Genomic DNA, 20,469 nt, shown 5'->3' on the forward strand with positions numbered 1-20,469 from the left:
ACTGTGTCGGTCCGGTAGCGTTACAGTGCGCCGGCTCCAGCTACCAGGGTTAATGCAACGGGCTCCCCTCCCCCGGTGCACTTGGAAAACTTGTAGAATGATTTGTTACAAGAAATTACTAGGAACTGGAGTGGGGAGTTAGTTTAAACAAACTCTGGGTATTAGGTCTGTGGTCTCCTGCCAACCTCAGGAAACCCTGCGTTCCAGGAGCTCTGCGTGTCACCTCTGGCAGGCCGTCTCTGATTGATGTTATTAATATTTTAGAGATCATTTAGGATCTCTACCGCGGCGGTGCTCGCTCGGGGAGGCCGGCGGGCTGTGGTGCTGTAACCTTTGCCGCAGACGCGTGCCAGCTGGCTCTTGGCACGTTTGACAGGCGATGGGGCTGCAGGGTAGTGGAGCCGTTGGGAGTAATGTAGTAACAGGGGTTTTCCAAGAGCTTATTATTAATCTCTGACAGATGGGGGCTCACCCCTTCCGAGGGGGCGGGCCTTAGACCCTTCTTGGGCCCTTGGGGACCCTACTTTGTTTTCAGGCTTCATTTCCCGATTGACCACGCTTCAGGCTGACGGGCTTGTCGTGGCTCTTTCGCGCCCCCGTCGCCACTTTCCTTGGGTTAGCCAGGGCGTTTGCTGTGAAGGGCTCTCCCATGGCTGCGTGTGGTGCCCCCTCCTGGGCATGTGGGTGTGCCTCTGATTTTCTACACCTGTGCAGTGCAGCGCTGAGATTTGCTGGCCTCTCCATGCATTTGCTGAGTCCCTCTGTAACCCGCTGCTCTGTATGTCTTGGGTGTGCCCTACCCACAAAGCATATGGCTCTGCTCTGGCTCCTGCTTAGGGGACATATCCCTTTAGCCCTGTGCTGGAGGCTCACACTCTCGGCTTTCAAGGTTCCAGGTTCAATCCCTGCCACTAACCAAGATGGCGGTCACTAAACTTCCTTATTGGCATACTGCATATTGCTGGCTGTGATGTTGCTTCTCAAGGGGCAAACAGGTAGTCGTGGTGGGTGTGCTCCCTCTCCAGTGAAGCCTGCTAATATCATCCACCTCACCCGCCCTTGCTCTCTGTTCTGAGCCTGCTCTTATCTATGGAGCCCCAGGGATTTTACCCTGGAGTGTCTCTTGGACACACTCTGCTGGTTAACTGTCCCTGCAGAATCAGCAGCCCTGGCCCTAGAGAGAGGGGCCACTGCAGGGGAGAGGGGGCCTGGTGTGCTGTGGGGATCAGGGCTGAAGCAGATCCAGGTGGCTGAGTGAACCCATGTGCCAGAATCCCAGACTGTGTTTGCTCTGCCTAATTATCAAAAGTGGGAGTTTGTTCTGCTAGGTGCACATTATGCCTTTATTGTGGTGTAATTATGCTAGCTGCCTATGTTTAGTGTCATAAAAAGGAATAAAATGCCCATTACCCGCCGAAAGAATTCTTCTTGTGTTTTTTTTATTTTATTTTTATTGCTCTGGAGTACACAGTGGGGATGTCTTTGATCAGCTATTCTCCCTGTAAAATAGGTAGTGAAATACGGTGCCTTTTGGAGAGCTCCTCTAGCCAGCAGCCTGTGAACCCAGTAGTCCTGTCAGACTCACCTGGCGCTGCTCGCATTCCTTATTGCCAGCCCGGCCTGGTGGTCAAGATGGTGAAATGTCCCTTCTGGCTTCCCTTGCCCCGAAATAATGCTCCTGCTTCGCCGCAGACACCAAACGGGGTGTGGGTGGGGAAATCCAGGCACCTTCCAGCCCATTGGGTCCCCCAGCACTGCGTTATCACGGCAGAGCCCCAAGGGAGCTAGACACTTTCCAGACGGGGTGGAAGATGTAGCTCCCCTCCCCCGAAGAGCATGCAGGGTAAAAACACCCAGACAAATGAGGGGGTTTAGGGAAAAGCACACGGCTGATTTGGTTAGTGCTGGGTACGGACTTTGTTTTGAGGGGGTTGAATCTTTTATTATTTATTTGTACCGCAGTCTTGTCCAGGGGCCCTAATCATTGTGCTAGGCACTGTATGCTCCCAGAATGGCACGACTGTCTCTGCCCCAAAGAGATTTACAGTATAAGTAGAACCTTTAACCCAGACTTCCTTTGTCCGAAGTATTAATTCATTGGTTAAATTAGACTGGGATTGGGGTTAAGAAATTGCAAACTGAACCCCCGGTGAAAGCTTTAATGGCACCTTTGCAAGAGTAGGGATCTTAAGCCCAGTGTCCCAGCCGAATTGCAGCCTCCATAATTGCGTTCTACAGACTGAGGGTTTCCTGTGGCTTCTTGTTATATCATTACTTAAAATCTGCAGAGTAGAACTGGCTGCAATCCTGTGATGGGTTAGGGTTCCCCTGTAAGTAGCATCGGGATCCTCCAAAGCTCCTGGTGCCGTACAAATATCGATTATTAGAGGCTCGCCTTCCCAGCAAAGCTGTGGGGAGGGTTTTTACCTGACGGGGATTTTTGCATTATTCAATAAATAATTGCTTATCTTGGAAAAACAAACCCTGCATGTTGGAGATTATTACCTGATTTCTACTCCCCTGCCTTTGACTTCCTTTGCGGGTTTTGGTTCCTAATTGGTAACTAACTTTGTTAGCCTCATTGGGAGCTGCTAGTGCTGGTCATGGATAGCTCGTAAATGCATGTTTCTGGTGTACAGTAAATCTGTTGCTTTGGCTGGTTAATTTTTCAGTCAGATGGTTGTCTAAGCTGGTTCCCAGTGCCAACAGTCTGGTTGTGCCACAGATTCCATGCACGGCGTTCCTTTTCATTCCTTCTGCTTGTTTCGTACGTCAGGTGTTCCTTGAAGTGGCCTTCACAGTTTTCTACCCTTCCAGCAGGCGAGTGCGTCAGTGGAAGATGGGCTTGCATAGGTAGCGCCTCCCCTGAGCTTCATTGCATATGCACATGCTGTCTGCCCTGGCGGCGTGATTACTTGGGTGAGGGATCCGAGGGGCTGCTGATAGCAATCATTGATTAAGAGGGTAATTGTCCTGAAAACTCAGATTGATCAAAAGGCAGAAATGATAACTTGTGTAACTGTGTTTAAACCCACGTCCTGTCAATAGGGGAGACGGAGATGTAGCGTGCAGAAAGCAGGGAGAAATGGATGCGTGAGTATGTGTGGCTCAGGGAGGAGGGGGAGCCATTCTTCTTTGGGGTCCGTATCAGGATGTTTCTTGTCACTAACGCTAGGCTATTGGAGATTCAATCACTTTTATCTTCCCCTCTCTCAATCCAAATGCCTTTTCATATTAGAAAATTAGAATCAGCTCTGCTCATGCAAGATTTATTAGCTCTGCTGAGCAATAGCACAGAAGAGTAAATGATGTCGCATTTCAGGGGCTTTTTACACATTATGACCAAACTCACAACTTCTTAAGTATTCTTCCACTGAGCCACTGCAGGGCGCGCAGGGGGTGGAGATGCAAACTTCGCTCTGCAAATAGCGGTGCACTGGCTTAGCTGTCCCCTTCTTGGTATGGGAATGTGGAGACTTGGGTGCTAACATGGCTGTTCTCTAGGTTCCGTTTCTGTGCCAAGCTCCCTGAAAACCATCCCCTGGGAATTTAACACATTCCAGCAGATGATTTTTGTCCCCCCTTTACAAACACTCTCCAGTGCTAAAATGCTTGGGTGCTGCTCTCCTTGTTGGTAACACTCGCTTACAGCCTGGAAAATATTCTCTCTGCACTTGTATTTTGCAGTCACTGATTTTCCCACCTTCTCGCCTTGCGTCTAACAGAGCTTAAATAATGCCTAATGATGGTGACCCTTTGTAAAGACCTCTGAGATCCTTTGATGGGAGGGGCAAGCATTCGTGAATTTAGCCTCACAGGTCTGTGTGCAATAAGTAGTATTGTAGGGAAATTGAGGCATAGGGCAGTTGTGACTTTTCCAAGGTCGCACAGCGAATTGGTGGAAGTCCCTGCCTCCTGATCCTGTGGTTTAGCCACAAGACCCTGCTGGTAAAATGTACCATTTTCAGAGTGTTTTGCAAACTGTAGCCCTCGCACACCTATGTGAGTGAGGTCAGCTTCCCACTTTTCAGGGGCTGGGCAAGCGGAAACAGACACATAGCTTGGCAAGGATCACAGAAGAGGGTCAGAGTGACTGAAGCCCCAGGAGTCCCAGTCTGAGACCCACTAGACCAGGCTTCTTTTTAAAAAATTATTTATCGTACTTCCTTTGTACACCAACCATGATGTTTTGCAGAGCTCCGAGCATCCAACAGAGGGCATATAAGAGGCCAGAGCATTATTTATGTAGACCCTGTCCAAAAATCTGGGCTATTGTAAAGAGGAAAACCAATTTAAATTTTCCCCCAGCCTGTTCTGGAATTTCCCCAAAAGAGGAACGAAGCCTCTCCCCGTCCTTGTTTAACAAAATAAACAGCAGCACTGGGTATGGATGCAAACGTGACTTTCTGGTCACTCAGCTGGAGCGAGTGACATTGCAAGCACTGTTGAACAATGGGAATGAGAATCAGGATATGGAATGAGGTGGGTTGTTCATAAGAGCAGCCACCCTGGGTCAGACCAAAGGTCCATCTAGCCCAGTAACCTGTCCTTCCAGCAGCGGCCAGTGCCAGGTACCCCGGAGGGAATGAACAGAACAGGGAATCGCCCAGTGATCCATCCCCTCTCGCCCATTCCCAGCTCCTGGCAAAGTTCAGATTTTTGTTTGTGGTCACTGTGATATCCGTTGCTCTGGCATGGAGATGTGGGAGCCTACAACTGAGGTTTTGTGGGCCTATGGCTGTCTATGCTCATCTTTTTGGGGGGAATCTCCCCTGTTGCTAAGATTGGTGTAGACGGGGCTCAGGGCAGATGTAGGCCACAGCGTGGTAAAACATCTGCTTTCTCCCATCATTGCTAACGTAGATGGAGCTGCTCTTTTGCCACTGCAGCTGTGTGGGATTTCAGTGTTGCTAAAGCCGGTGAGGTGCTGAGCAAGATTTCAGCGGCGACCGAGGGTGCTCAGCACCTCTGCAGAATGGGCGTCGAGGGAGGTGATTTTATTAAAATGCAGCACTAATTGCCTTTGAGACAGCCACCAGCTTGTTTCCTTCCTTGGAATTCTCCAAACACAGCTTGAACGTTTATCAAAACCCTTTGCAGTTCGTCTTATAAAGAGAATCTTAAGCAGAGTGGTGCTTAAATATGTATCTGTATCTGTGGAGGAGGTTCCCTCCCGGAGTACAACAGCTTTTTGAGACCAGACAAATTTTGGGGAGAAGAAAGTACTTGACTTTTTTTTTCACTTCAAGTACAAAAGCTTCAAGTTCTTCGTAAGTCAGTGGTAGGGTATTAGTCGCTCACTTCTCTGCATGCTAAATTTGCCTACTCATTTTAAAGAACTGTACGAGGAATACAGGTGGCAAGCTTGCTGGCTTGCATTGAATTTTTCCTCCTTCGAGTCTTTGGTTGCATAGGGACATGTTGGCGTGCCTCGGTCTGTCTCTTGCTGTGGTTTACAATACCACTTTGAGGGTGTCATGGCATTGTTTGTGTGCTAGCTACCAATAAAAGTAGATGCTAATCTGAGGCCTTCAGAGAAAGATTCTCATTGAGCTCCAATGAATGCTTCTGTTTTCAGATTTAAATACTGGAGAACTTGAGCCTGAAGTGGACTGGTAGGTTGAGGTCCCTAGCAGGCAGCAGTGAGAGCGATGGGGAATTCTAAGTAGCACACGTAGATGTTATCAAACCCCTTGCCTTGGTGGGTGGGATTCTTGCCATGCAGAATGCCAATGCAATGCCTGTGCACCGCTTAGGGTGTAGGAGGGTTGATATGGTGGCTTGGCCGTATGCAGGCTGCCTGCACCGGGATGGATTGATTTCGCCCTGGAAGAAGAACATGGTATTCTCACGTCTTTGGCTCCCGCTTGGTTTTTCAGTCGCTATGATATGTTCAGAGAAACCTTGTATGTCTCGGAACTCTTCTGCAGGACCTTCCATCATCCCGCAAGGCCTCCATCCCCAGTTCTCCTCTCCCCTCGCACGGTGCGGCCTTGGGACTGCAGTAGGCGAGGCAGCTAGGACAACAGCCGGCACGCGTTCCGAGAATCACGTCAGCTGTCATTACTTACATTACCTTGATTGGGAACAGCCAGTTATGTCACCATCCATCATCGTGTCTCTCGCGGGAGACACTGGGGACGGAGGACAGGAAAAGGAATTATAAAGCACTTCTCCGGGTGCTCAGCCAATCCCACTGCTCCATTGGCCAAACATCTGTCATCAGCCAGCTTGACGAGAGGGTGCCTGGGGTGATGGATCGGCCCATTGCAGCTCCACGGGGAGGGAGCCTTCAGCAGCAATAGACTGTTCCACAGTAATTGCCTTTGAGTCAGGAGGAGTGGTGGGACTTCTTGAAATGAATTGTGCATCGTGGGACGTGTACAGGGGACCGCAAGGAAACGGCTCGGAAGTGCTGGGCTTGCAGAGTGGGCTCAGGGTGCTGCTTTCCATCTCCCTGCTGCAAGGGCAGGGCACTGTCTGCTGTGGAGAAGGCGGTCTGTCAGCCCACCAGGCCTGCTCCCAAGGCAGTGCGTGGGTCTGGAGGGGTGAATAGGAACAGGACTTATGGGATTGGCCAGAAGGGGTTGCAAGGCTGCTGAATGCAGGTGTTAACCATGTGCATCAAGGTGAATTAGCCCCTGCATGCAGAAACACATCAAGAAGTGCAGCTGTCCATGTGCTGTGGGGAGGGTGAAGGCACCTGGCCACACGCACATCACCATCAGAAATCAGTGCAGACCTGGAGGAGTGGGTGGTGGGTGGGACATGAGAAGTTTTAGCTGTAAATCTTAAAGATACCATTTTAAATCCTGCTAGCTCATGATCTACCAGGGCTAGCTTGCAGCAGCTGCTCCCCAGGGTTATAAATCACTTGCTTCTAGCCCTGGTGGTTTAGGAGAAAATGGACTTTAACCCTCTCTGGTCTAGGACTGAGGATTGCCTGTCCTGCATTTTAGAGCAGTGTCATTGGAGCGGAGGAATTACAAATGTAAAGGATCTCCCCCTTCCCCTTTTTGTGCTCTTTCACGCTGCTTGATGACGTGAAGTGTTTTGCCTGGCCCCGGAGGGGCTGGATTAGAGGATGGAGCGCAGGTGGGGAGGTGTTCAAAGGCAAACGGCAATGCAGCTTGTCATGGGGGCCCACGCTTTATCACGTGGATACCACCAGCACACGTGTACCATGGCTACACCCGTTCCCCTGTGGAGGTCAGTCGAGCAAAGCGTTAGTTCGGTGAGACACCAGTAGGTTTATTTATAGGCTGAAGTGTTTGTGGGACTGGGCCCATGTGTTGTCAGACCTGTGAATGCGTCTGCAGCACCTCTCAGGGTTAAAGTCTGGTACTTGGGGTGACGTCCTGGCCCCGCTGAACTCCCACAGGCTTCAGTGAGGCCGTGCCATCATCCTTTTTAGAGGTTTTAAAATGTGAAATGGCGTCATTTGCTAGCACTGGGAGATGTTCCATGGCTTTGGCTGGCTGAGCATATTTAAAGCATATAGGACCAAACCAAACTGGTCTTACTCATGTCCACAGTCCATTTAGACTGAATGAGCCTGCTCCTGGGAGTAAGGCTAGCAGGATTTGACCTGTAATCCATACTGGCCCTTTAACAGCCCCACGCTAGACTAATGGGGTGCTTTGGATCATGCCGGAAGCTGCCGTCGTTGTTGTTGTTGTTTCAATTACAGCATTTCTTAGGGACCCCAATCAAAACCAAGGCTCCTTTGTGTTGGATGGTCCTTGGCTCACTAAATAAATACAGGAGCATCATGGGTGCACGTAGCAGTGGGCTGGTGGGGAGGAACATTAAGGAGTAAAAAATAAAAAAGTGCATTTCCCTGGTGACGGAATCATTAGTCTGGTGAGTAAATATGTGCCACAAACATGCTCTAAAGACCTCTCCACAGGCTCCCGCAGGCCCCGAAAAGCCAGCTTGGCCTTTGGAGTAAATAAAAGGAGAGCTGGGGGTTTGGTTAGTGTGTCTGTTTTCTCTGTCTTTTCTTCTTTTGGTCAACTCTGGCTGCAGATAACAGTTTTCTGTTTGAAGTTCTGAAGGGAAGGGAAATCCATTGTTAGAAGAGGAGACTTTCTTTTTACTTGATTTCTATCTCCAACCACACAGAGGAGGAGAAAAAGATTTGCTGTGATAAAAGTAGCATTAAAAAAATTGGTACCTGAGTGTTGCTATTTTCTGTACTTCAAAGGCTGCAGTAATATGGAACAGTTTAAAAACCGGCCAGCCCAACCTGCGCCCGGCTATACAGCACTGTCCGTTCCCTGTACAGATCGCCCTTTGCTCCTGTGGGCATCTGGCAGCCAGAGCCCTATGCTGCTGAGGCACACAGCCTGCACCACCAATCATTCAACACACTCAGAGCATGTATTGTGGAGTCTGCTCAGCGCCACACGGTTTGTGGAGCATCACCCAAAGAGCTTGCAGCTGTGGACAGCCAGTGCAGTCTAGATACAGGGTGCTAGCAGGTCGCGGTCTCCTCTCAGGCCAGTGAAGACCTTATTTCTGGGGGTGCTGGTGGAAGTGCTTTGCAGAAGGCCTGCATCTTCAGGAGGGATTTGAATGCAGAGGGGGCGGTAGACAGGACGAGAAGTAAGCGATTCCGCAAGCGCGGTCGGAGCTGCACGTGAGGAGATACCAAGAGGAGAGTAGCATTTAATAATTAAAACGACATGTTAGAGCCCCAGGGCAGCGCTACAAAGCCAAGCAGAGACATCACTGCAGTGGAGGGGAGGCGTTTAGCAGTAGTAATCATACCTGGCGCTTACAGCCCTGGAGTCCAGCAGCAGTTAGCTCTCCATGATGGTACCAGCGTGGGGCTCTCCTCTCCTTCCCCACCATCCCACAACTGCTGGGCTGCTTCCCTCTGGACTGGCCGCTTCTTCCTCATCCGCCAGGAGTCAGCTCCAAGTGGCTGCTGCGGCTGCATTGCTCCCCGTCACGCCCTTGGAGCTGTCACCAGCCTGACTGACTGGAAACCCCTCCAATGCGTACCCAGCGGCAGGGTGTTGCCATTGGGCTGTGGGGCTGGTCCCTAGCTGCACGTCACCAGGGCTCGGGCAGCTTTGGACATGCAAAAGCCAAGACCTGTTGGGCTGCCCCGGTGACTGTTCTTGGTATGTGTAGGGCCACAGCCTGGGGTCGCAGGACGAGTAAGGCTCTGACTTTCCTTACAGCAGATAAATGTCAGAGGGACCCACAGCAAATGGGAATTAAATATTCACCCTCATTGCAAGTTGGGGGAGTTGGGTGCCTACCGGCCATTGAATGTAAGACCATTGGAACTGTGTCTGCACGCCCCGAACTGCCCCGTGCCTGCGGAGAGCTCCCCACATGGCTGCAGGAGGATGGGGGTTAGTGCTGGTGGGGTTTGAGGAGGGGTGGGCCATTGGATGAGGAAGGCTCTTCCCCTCTCAAGTTTGTAAGCTCTAGGCTTTAGACATAAGGCCAGTGTGACTTGCTAGGTTAGAGCCCGTGGTGGAAGGTGGTTGATTGGAGGGATGTTACCTTCCACTGAGTGCTCCCCTGAAGTTTGGCTTGCAGAGCTCTCAGCTCCCCCTTCCCTTGCTGCCCTGTTAGTCCTTTAGGCAAAACTTAGATCAAAAATGGTTCTGATGTCTCAGCCAAGCCTCCTGGAGCTAGCAGCCAGGCTCTGCTGCTTGGCATGGCTCCTTTGGCGGGCAGCTGGGGTCAGGCTGCTCTCCCTGCCAGTGTTGGACCCTGGGTCAAAGGGCAAAGCTGTGAGGGAAGGAGGTGAAAGGCAGTGTCCATGCAACTGATAGGGATTGACTCACGGATTTGGGAGTTACTGTGCAAGCTTTCCCCAAACATACTGCTGGTCCCGCTCCCTCCCACTGTTCCAGCCCTGGGCTCCTCGCCTCCGGCTCCCCCGGTGCTCCTCCATTCTGACCTGCAGTCCCTCCTGCTGTTACCAACTTGTGCCCACCGAAGCACCTCCGTCCTTAAATCCACCCCCCACCCCTCGCTCGTCCAATCCGACACTCCTCCAGCTCTGCCCCGTCCTGGCCTGCAGCATCCTCTGCTACTGAAGCCCAGGCTGTTCTTGAGCAGAGACCGCCAGTCAGGCAAAAAGAGCGAGCAAGCCACAGCGTGTGCCGCAGGCTTTGCCTTTGAGAGGAGCCCGTCTGGAGCAGGGCAAGAAACCAACAAACTCCTTTTCACTCCTGACCCAGACCAAGACGGGCAGCGAAAGGAATTCCAACAAAACACGGGCTGGTAGGAGCCTTTTCTTTGAGAAATGTTTTACATTCTTTAAAGAGCTCTATCGCTCTGCCAGCTCTTGTTGAGATTCTGTTGAGGTAAATGGCAGAGTCAAGTGTGCTCTCGTCTTTTCTTTTTCTTTTTCTTCTCTTTTTTTTTTTCCCTTTCCCCTTTCTTGGTTCTCTTTATTATGTGGAGTTGCTCTGGCTCTTTCTCTCACTTCTGTTTCTCCTTTTGTTCTCTCTTTGTCTATTTATCACACTGTGAAGGTTGAAAGAGATGTTATTAATCTGGGAGAATGAAGGCAGGATTAGTGGTATGAATCGGATTTTGAGAGGTGTAATGATAGAAAGACTCGCTCTGCTGGCGGGCTGCGTGAGTTTGATAAATGGGGAGCACTCCAAACTGACTCTCACATTCCTCCGCACTGCGCGCTTTGCCCGCTGGGGCGTGCCGTGCTCTCAGATCTGCCAGCCATCCCACGCCGCTCCTACCTGAACCAGAGCAAAAAGCCAAGGGTAAATCAGAGACAAATATCTCCCATTGCACTGAAAGAGATAATTTCTTTCAACATCTTTTTCAAACAGAGTCCTGTCAAGTTCTTGGACAGCCTTGTGTGTAGGTAGGGTTTTTCCTGGGCCTGCTGCTCTGCACTGAGCCTGTGTTACTGTACTCTTCCGTCACCCCATCAGAGCGCTCACCTTGCAGGGCACAGATCAGCAGGAGCAATCCATTAAAGGCTCCACTTTGGTACGATAGACCCTTCCCAAGGGTTGGCCTTTCGCTTGGGCTATCTTGCAAAAGCTGGAGGGTTTGAGGATCTTTTGTTGAGTTTACTGGGGTCCTGGCTCTGAAGTTCCTTGAGACAGAAGAATATAAGAACTGCCGACAGTGGCCAATGCCAGGTGCCACAGAGGAAATGAACAGAACGGGTAATCATCAAGTGATCCATCCCCTGTCGCCCATTCCCAGCTTCTGGCAAACAGAGGTTAGGGACACCATCCCTGCCCCTCCTGGCTAATAGTTCCCAGCAGGGTGGAGGGAAAGGGGAGGTGTCCCCTCTCAGGGCCGAATTCCGAGGTGGCTAGTTACATGTGGGCTCGAGGGCTTGCCGGTTGGTGTAAGATGGGGGCAGGGTTGTTGGGGGGGCTGACGTAAAGCAGGCCCGCCCCAGCTACTTTATTTATGCCTCCTAGTCACTTCTCTTGCTACAACGCCCACTTGCCCTTCTGTCCCGTGGGTGTGCAACTTACACCAGAGCTCACTCACCCCCCCTCGGGCCCCTGGCGTGTGCATTCACACAAGTTACACGAGGGGTGATGGGTGTGCACTGGGGCGTTACACAATGTGCAGCTCTCACTGCCACTGCGTTCACCTCGGAGCCCCAGGCTCCTGTTAGGGAGTGGTGTGCTGAGGAGACTGCGTCCTGTCCTGGCAGGATCCTGGATGCCTTGCGCCTTGCCAGCCTCCGTCTCCCGTGGGTAGGCTGGTGGGTTAAGTGGGTTTGTATCCTGGGCTGAAGGCTCGGCTTGTGCCTGGTGGTTGAGCTCAGATTCGTGGCCTCGGCAGCTCTCTTGTACCAAAAGACTCAACAGCCAGAGCCCTTTCAGCAAAGTCACCAAGTGACATGCACAGCAGCGTGTGCGTATGGGTCTGTGCCCGCTGCATGCAGATAGGTGAGGTTCACCTGTCCCGCCCCATGCCCCGTTCCATTCATGTGGGCAGGCAGTATGCTGGGAATGGACGTGTATGGGCTCTCTCAGGAGTATGGTCTGTTTGATCATGCCACCCGTTCTCGAGAATGGAGCACATGGGTCCTGTGGGTGGAAACAGCTGCATGGCAGGCTGAATGCAGGGCCCTGCCGCTCCAGGCCTGTGGGTCTCCTTCGCGGTGGGGTGGGATGGCAATGAGAGGCCAGGTGGCAGGAAAGGGCACTGCTTGTCGCGGAATCACGTTGGAGGCAGGCCAGAGTTGTCAGGGTAGCTTTACCCACATGGTGACAGACTGCCCCCACTCAGGCCGAGCGCGCTCCTGCGTTGGGAGGGATGGTGATGATCGGCCAGGCCAATGAGACGTGCACATCCTCAAAGGTTCTGGCTTCCCAGACGCACTTGTGTTTTTTAAAGCTCCAATGTCTTGGCCAGTGAGGCCTCCACCCTGCTTGGTCTTTCCTGGGATCCCCCCATGTACAATAGGTCCCTTCTGCCGCTCCCCTTGACCTCTTACAGGCAAGGTGAACACCTGGTCCAGAAACCTGCAGGTGAAGCTTCAAGGGACCCTGGTTGGTAGGGTTCCAGGCTGATTTTCTCACTGCGTTAATCTCAGGATAGCAGCCTCTCTTCTTAAGGCCCCTCTCGGCTGTGGGCCGAGGGAGCGCTTGCTAAGGGACTGCGCCCTCCCTTGGCAGTTATGTACCTCTGGGACCCAGGGGGACAGTCAACCTCAAGGTTTGGATGGGTGAGAGCAAGGCAGAGCATCCGCTGTACAACTCCCCTCTGGAGCAAGCAAGAGCAACCATAGAGCTTGGTGGCTTTGCAACACAATGAGCCCAGCCCTCGCACAACCCCCACGACACAAGTGCGGAAAGAGGAAGAAATGCGCACGTATACACTCATGGGACAAAGAGGGGAGACAAATCAGCAGCAGCTTCCTGCAGAAGAGGGAGAGCCACTAGTTGGGCTGCGGTCGGCTCCTGATGAGTCCAGAGTAGTGCGGGAGTGCTGTCTGGGCTGTGGGGTGCTCAAATGTGGCAGTGTTGGGCGCCATGTGCTGGGAGCTTTCCAGACGGGGGGGCACTGTCCCTGCCCTGAGGAGCTTACAGAAGTTGTACGACGGGGTGGGAAAGGGATACAGCATAGAAGCCAAACCCTAGCCACAGAGCCAGCCTCTTCTAGGAGGAGCCTTTGTTGGGAATAATGTGGGAGCGCCTTCCCAGCCGCTGCAGTCCCATCCTAGCCCAGCAGGAGGCGATCTATGGCAGGAGGGAGGAGCCCTGGGTGGGAGGGAGCTCTGTCCTTGCCTGTGGCAGGAGGAGCATGGACCATGTGGAAAGGACGGAACTTGGACTTCTCTCTCCTGTGCGATGGTGAGAGTGGGAGTCGAGGTTCCGGGAGCACAGCAAGTAGTCACAGAGAGAATAGATTTCTAAAGTCCTTGGAGGCGACTCGTTTGTAAAATGCTTTGGGACTTATATACCTTATTCTTCTAATTAAGGTCCCCTTCAGCTGAGTGGGTGCTAGATGAATACAATACGGAAGGACTCAATCCCCCCATCTAGAAAGGGGGCCAACAGCTTTTCCGCTCCCACTGAAAAGGTGCCCAAGGAGCCTCAGGTCAGCAACAGTACGTGATGAAATTCACAAGTGCGTGCTTCGGCCCTGACCCGCTGAGTCAGTAGGTGGCCCGCTCCCTTCTGCCTTACTCCTGACCCAGTGCCATCGCATGGTGGTAGGGGGCACTGCCCTTTCTGAGGGGGAGGCACAAAACCTGATGAGTTGCACTGGATAAACATCCCCTGTCATTTTTTTGCATGTTTGTGTTAGGGGAGACTCGCTGGCATTAGCCCCAGTGCAAAATATATTTTGCCTACGTACGTTCGCCCTATGGTTTCACACGCCCTATGGTTTCACATTTCGCTTCCTGTCCTAAAAAGCTGCTTGGTGTTGCCCTGCACGGTTAAAGTGGTTGTGTTCCGCAGCCAAGGGGGCTGCATTTCAGTGCAGGCGAGCTGATCCCTGTGTCCAGTTTGTTGGATGAAGTCTGTGAAATGCTGATCTGAGGGGTTCCTTCTGGGGGGAAGGTGCTAGCTAAAGGTTGGATCCCCAGGGAAACACCCCCCCATTCTATAAGAAGACTCTAGCTAGGGGCCGAGAAATGCAGGGATGCAGAGGAGTGGTGGCTTGTAAAGGGTAGCAGGATGAAAAAGCCACTTGAGGACATCATGGGATCAGGAAATCGGGGTTATTTTGGGTGGTGGGGAATTGGGCCCAGTTGAGTTGCAGGTGTCTCTGTGAGTCTGGATCTGGCCCTCTGGGAAGAGCTGGCATGTAGCAGGAAAGCCGTGTGCAATGCGGAATGTGATAGACTGCCTGCAAATACGTTTCCACCCATCCTCACTCTTCAACTTCTCAGGTTGAATTGGTTCAGAGTAGCCAAAATAAATGAGGAGAGAAATGATCAGTCAAATATTTCTTAAATCCCATTTTTAAGAGCTTGGCTGGAACTTCAAGGCAGGTAATGAGGCTCTCTTCAGATCAGCTGGTGATGTGGAAACTGCTAGATTGACCGGGCTGCAACTGGAATAAGTGTTAGAGGTCTGCCGCAGCCAAAGCAGGGCGCAGCATTGAACTGCCTCATGCCCCAATACTCCTCATTACGCTCCTCCCTACATCAGCTCCTCCAGGGACCGCTGGGACCAGAGCTCGCCGCAGCGTGCACCGGCCCCTCCACTGCCCGCTGCGGGAGAGGCTGGGAGTTCTATGGAGTCGGATGCCGTTCCCTACACAGCTCTGTCCTGGATGAGCCATGGGGCTGGCTTAGCGGTACATCGGTTCTGCTATTTAAGGCAACTCGTTCCACTGTAGACTAGAACTGGTGTTGTTTTAGCCTCTGCGAAGACTGAAGTGGTGTGAATGTGTTCGGGTAGACTAGATTCCAAGGTGTGTCAGAGTAGAAATTCAAGCACAGGTGAGCCAGGATGTCAGAAGGAGCAATGCCCTGCCTCAGACTGGATGTGCTGGGTGGCTCCTTCTGACTGCGACCTGTGTTCCATTTAGTCTTCAGCCTAAGGCAATCCAGGGAAGAGACAAGTCTAACTGGTCACCTTGCCTGGGGTTCTCGCTTGTGTCTCCTGATCCAGGCATCCAGCTGTTACATGCCACGCCATGGTCTGCCCATGTGCTGGACTCCACAGGCAGAGCCAGGGACCCAGCAAGCTTTCTGCTTTGTAGCTGAGTTTTCGGGCCTTCTGTTGTTAATTATTGAGATGTAATAATGCAATTAGTGCACTATTAAAAAAATTGCTGATATGATTACCATAGATTTAATATCACATGATATATCATTACATCGTTACGTGGTGACAGATGTAATTGAAATACACTTATTGGAGCCGGGGGTCGTGTTTCATTCTATCACCAGGCCACCTCGGGGGAAAGCAGAGATGGCTAAAAATAAGCAGCAGGAGAGGAGATTGTAATGAAAACAAAGAAACTAGCAACCTTGTTCATATCCTGGGCAACTGCTTCTTTGGCTTTCTACTCTCTCCCCAAGTTGTGGGCACTGGCCTGTGGATCAGCTGGGCTGGTGGAAAATGGGGGTCAGCGGAATTTAGATTGTCTTCTGTGTGTGTCAAGAAGGGGAGGTGGTTTTACAGATCAGCACCCAGGAGGCTTCCAGCAATGTATGAGACCAGGCAGTGTGGGTTTTGTGCCGGTGACTGGTTGGCCCCGAGTGCTCCGAGCTCGGTATATCCTCTGAACACAGGTAGGGCAGAAAGTCACAGCCCTGTGCTATGGTAAGGCCAGACGGATGATCCGGCCTTGCTTATTCCTGGATTTTTAGCATTTGGGGGCTAGTGAGCTGCTTTTCCTGTGGATCGTGCCATCTGGTTCTGCTGCTCTTCCCTGCGGCGTTCCAAATAGACCATGGCACGTAGTGTGGGGATGCGGACTTAGCTCACCCAAAGGATAATGGTCATGGCCAAGTTTCTCTCGGTGTCCCTGAGAATGGCAACATCTGTTTATCCTTGTGCAGATCTGTGTAGATGCTGAGGGAGAGGGGTGACAGAAGGTGCGGGAACCATGTGCTTGGGATACATTGTAAACTTGAGCCTAGTGCGCCAGCGGATGCTACAGGTGAGCACGTAAGTGACTCTGCTGCCACGTTGCCTCCAGTGCCGGGAGGGCCAGGCTCAGGCTGAAGACATGTGCTAGCAAGAGAGAGCCCCAAAGAATTCACTTGGGAGGAGTCACAGGGAAAGGGCCACAGACGCTGGTTCCCAGCCCTGGGCTCTGATGGCTTCTTTGTAACAAAACAGCGACTGACCATTCCCAGCCTCCTGCACCAAGTGAAACAACCAACCCTCCCAGCCCCCCATGGGGTGGGTATGAAATCGTTTTGGTTCTGATCTCCTACGAGATGCCCAGATACTCTGGTGCTGTTGTAAGCCCTAGAGAAATAGTGTGAGTTGGTTAATATTTGTAAACCACCTTGAAGATGGTAAAGTGCTGGTTCCCTGTAATGGGGCACAGAAAGGGGATGGGCTGTGCCAGGCAGTGATTAGTACTCAGGAGTTCCTGGTTCCTAGTCCTGTGTGCAGGCCACTTGTGGCTATTTTGGCGTGGCAAGATGCTGTCTAGATGGTTATTAAACAGAGTGTGCTGTGTTAATTTCAGACTCATTCAAAACCCAGAGGGGTGTAGTGTGTCAGAGGAGAATCGGGTGAATTAAAAGCATGTTTCATACCTAGAAGAGAGTGACAAACAGTGGAGCATTTGCAAACAGCCGAACATGGTCAGATCCCTTTAAAGGGAATAGGCAGATAACTGTTTTAGTCACCCCGGTTATGATCTTTTCCTTGCGTTGCCCTGTTGGTGTGGATCATTATCCCACACTGGGTTTCTGACCTCAGGATCCATGGTATAAATCCACTGAAGTCATGGCTATTGCTCCAGAGTCACGGGGGTCAGCATCCTGCCTGGCCTGGGGAGGCAATCAGTTCAGGGCTGTGTAGTTCAGAGCAGTGGATATTGGGTGACCTTTAGCCCCATGCGCCAATTTGCCCATACAAATAACTGAATCCTCACTGACACTTGAGGAGTCATTTCAAATGGATGTTTCTTGACGTGCTTCCCACATTGCTTGTTCCATAATTCTCCGGTATAGCGCCCCCCGCAGAGTCGCTGCACTCATCAGGAGCCTTTCAGAGTTCCCATTTTGAGCCCCTGTTTTTCAGGGGCCTATGGAAATTCACACCTGGCTGACGCAGGAGGGTTCTGGCAGGGAGAGATCCAGCGCTAGGAAGCATCTTTCTTTTGAGGTTACAAACGTTGTTTCCATCTGATCTGAGTTTTGGAGCCTTTGTTGGTTTTCTCCAGCTCTTGGATGGTTTCTGTGTGTGGTTTTTAAACAGCCTTATTCTCTCGTTTCAAAGCTAGTGGATGCGTCCGCTTCTCATTCAAGGATTGTTGTGTTTTATTAATGCTGTTATTATTCCATTACTGTCATTGTGTTCTTTTATAGCAAATAGACTCATTTTGTTGAGATGTTAAGTGAAATCTTCATCACTTGGTATGCTATGCACTGAGCAAATATTCTGTAAGCACACTTGGCATAAACCCTTCACATAAAAAGCAGATCAGCTGCCCACGGGGGGCTGGGTGCTATGGGCTGGAGCACTTGCTTTTCGCATCAGGAGGACTTGAGTTCAGATGTCATTTAGGATGTCAGGGGAATAAAGTTTTCAGTGGACTCTTTAACTGCTCAGACTGGGTGCTGCTGGAAGCCTCTGTTCCCAAGACACTGTGTACTGACATGGCCGGGATGCTATGGGGCAGGACTGAGATGCCCCTGCAGAGTTGTGTGTAGGCTCCAGGTGCTACGTTGCTCAAGGGTAGTGCTCCAAACTGCTCCATCTTCTGAGAGAGAGAGTGTTCTCTTTAAGCCTGTAAGGGAGCCTGTGCCCTGCTTGAACAAACTGATTCTAATTTGACAAAGGTATGACTGTAAACGGCAGAATGAGCATGTGCAGTAGAAGATGGGTAACATTTTCACAAATGATTCAAGGTATGTCTACACAGGGTTAGTGGGAGTCCAGTCCGTGGACCCTAGGTTTGCAAGCCCAGGGCTTGAGAGTCCACACTGCATATTGTCCCTAGACTTAGAATGTCTGGACCCGAACCCAGGGCTCCAGAGCTCACACGACAGTACACAGACCCAACTCAAACCACCATAGCTTAGGCTTCCGACTGCCTTTCCTGTTCCAGCCGCTGGTTCATGGTGCAGCATAGGCAAAGATGACTGCCCACCCCACCTGTTATAGGAAGTGGTTTCAGCCTGCCAAGTTCCCATGAGATCTGGCTGAGCTGTCTATTGGGTCTGCACATTCCCTGCACCCGGAGTCAGCAATGTGGAGGTTTCCCCATTTGAAGAGCTTCTCTTGCTTCTGCTTTCACTCCCATTTCAGCAAACGGGCAGAGCATCCATGAGATACTGGACATTCCAGTGGTGGTTTCTGACCCACCGACGCCACCTGACAGAGAAGAAAGAGGAGGACAATACAGACATGGAAGATCTGAACTGGCTGATGATGCTCATGACTCTGTGTAAGTGCTTCTGGCTCAGGGCCACAAGAACAGACTGGTGGGCTCACATCGTCCAGAAGACCTCAGATGACAGCAGAGGGTCCAGAACTTTCGCATGAAGACAGCTACATTTCTGGAGCTTTGTGAGCAGCTTGCCCTGACCCCCCACAGCATCTGGACACTCAAATGAGGGCAGCCATACCAGTCCAGAAGTGGGTCAATATAACTATCTGGAAGCTGGCTACCTCAGATTACTACAGGTCCACTGCTAACCAGTCTGGCATTGCTAAGTCAACTGTGGGTAAAGTAGTGGCAGAGATTTCTGAGGGAATCAGGTGTGTGGTTCACCCCAAGGTGGTGGGCATGAGCAATAGCCCAGAAGTAGTTGCTGGTTTTGAGAGAATGGGGTTTCCATATTGCTCCGGGTTCATTGATGGGACTCGTGCCCATAGTTTGCCCTCTGCAAGAAGCACATGAGTATGTAAGTTGCAAAGGGTATTACTCCATTGTTATGCAGGCCCTTGTGGACCACAGAGGCTGATTTACGGATGACAACGTGGGGTGCGTTGGACAAATTTATGATGCTAGGGTTTTCTAATGATCAGGAATCTACATTCATGGACAGACTGGGGACACTTACCACCAAACGAGGAGGAGTTACTGTCCCCACGGTTATCCCGTGTGGCCCCCACGTACCCCCTTTTGCCTTGTCTTATGAAACCATATCCTTATTTCAGAGAACCTGGCAAAAGAAGGTTTAATTTCACTCTCAGTGGGTGTAGAATAGTGGTTGAATGTGTGTTTGGCAGACGGAAATCCTGCTAACGCTGTTTACAGACACGTTTGGATGCCTGTGTCATCAACGCTGTCCGCATTATTGTGGCTTTCTGTGCTCTGCACAATCTTTGTGAAGCCAAAGTTGAGCCATTTGTCCCTGAATGGACCTATGACAGTAAAGGGTTACTGAACCAGTGCCCTCAACTAGAAAATGCACCTATTCTAGCTTGGGCTTGATGCACCTGGGCAACACACGTCAGGGATGCTCTGTGCTCCCACATTGTGGAGTTGCCTGGGCCAGTGGCAATGGGAGAATAGTCTGTCCATGAATGTGCCGGTATAGTCTGTCCAGTAATGAGCCCTGTCAGTCACACAGTGAAATGTGGGGAGGTGGGGGTGCATTGCCATGCATTGTAGTTTTGAATGACATGGCTGCTTATGGAATGGGGGAGGGGGACGAGTGACCAGAACTGCAGATTTACAGTATGGCCTGATGTAGAGAAGGGTATTGAGAAATAGCCTTTCTGTAGAACTTCCCAGTTGTCCCTTCTCCAGTGTTTACCGTGGTTATTTTCAATACATGTTCTACGGTATGATGCAGTGATGGCAACAGAATTTCTTAATAAAGTACAAACCTTTATTTTTGAAGAGCACAATGTTAAAGCTTTGCCAGGCAGGCCAGCAATCCAGACATCAGGGATAAACCAACACCGACCCTTTAACAGAAACACAGTGCATGACCTGGGCCAACAGTAACACCCCCAGCCCCTTGTTCTCCTTTCCTTCCTTCCACATGTAGTGTGTCCTTGGCACTGCTGCAGGAGCCGGGGTCTGCACGGGAGTGGAGGCCTGCATGGGGTAGATTTGCCCTGTCTAGCTGCCAAGTCCCGATTGCCTGGGCAACCGAACCATGGAATTGTCCAAAGTATCTGGTCTGCAGCATGCGGCACTATGGAGGGGACTCACGCACTGGTCCGAGGGCAGCAGGAGCCTGTTTGCTGGTGGCCAGAAGTGTTAGCAACCTCTCCAACAGGTCTTTCTGCGGGCTCTATCTTCCTCCCTCAGCCGACGTGCCTGCTTCAGCAACTACACTGCAAGCCTCTCCTCACGGGCTGAGTCTCTGGCCTCTTGCTCTGCAGCCGGGCTGGGCCT

The 20,469-nt window shown here is 51.4% G+C and overlaps 1 protein-coding gene across 3 annotated transcripts in view; it reads left to right on the forward strand.

Moving 5' to 3' along the window:
* ERI3 (ERI1 exoribonuclease family member 3) overlaps positions 1-20,469 on the forward strand; it is a 238,142-nt gene that overhangs the window by 111,655 nt on the left and 106,018 nt on the right. The gene's annotated exons all lie outside the window — the stretch shown is intronic.

Source organism: Eretmochelys imbricata, chromosome 8, assembly GCF_965152235.1.
Source record: "Eretmochelys imbricata isolate rEreImb1 chromosome 8, rEreImb1.hap1, whole genome shotgun sequence".
In the NCBI taxonomy this organism is placed as follows: Eukaryota; Metazoa; Chordata; order Testudines; family Cheloniidae; genus Eretmochelys; species Eretmochelys imbricata.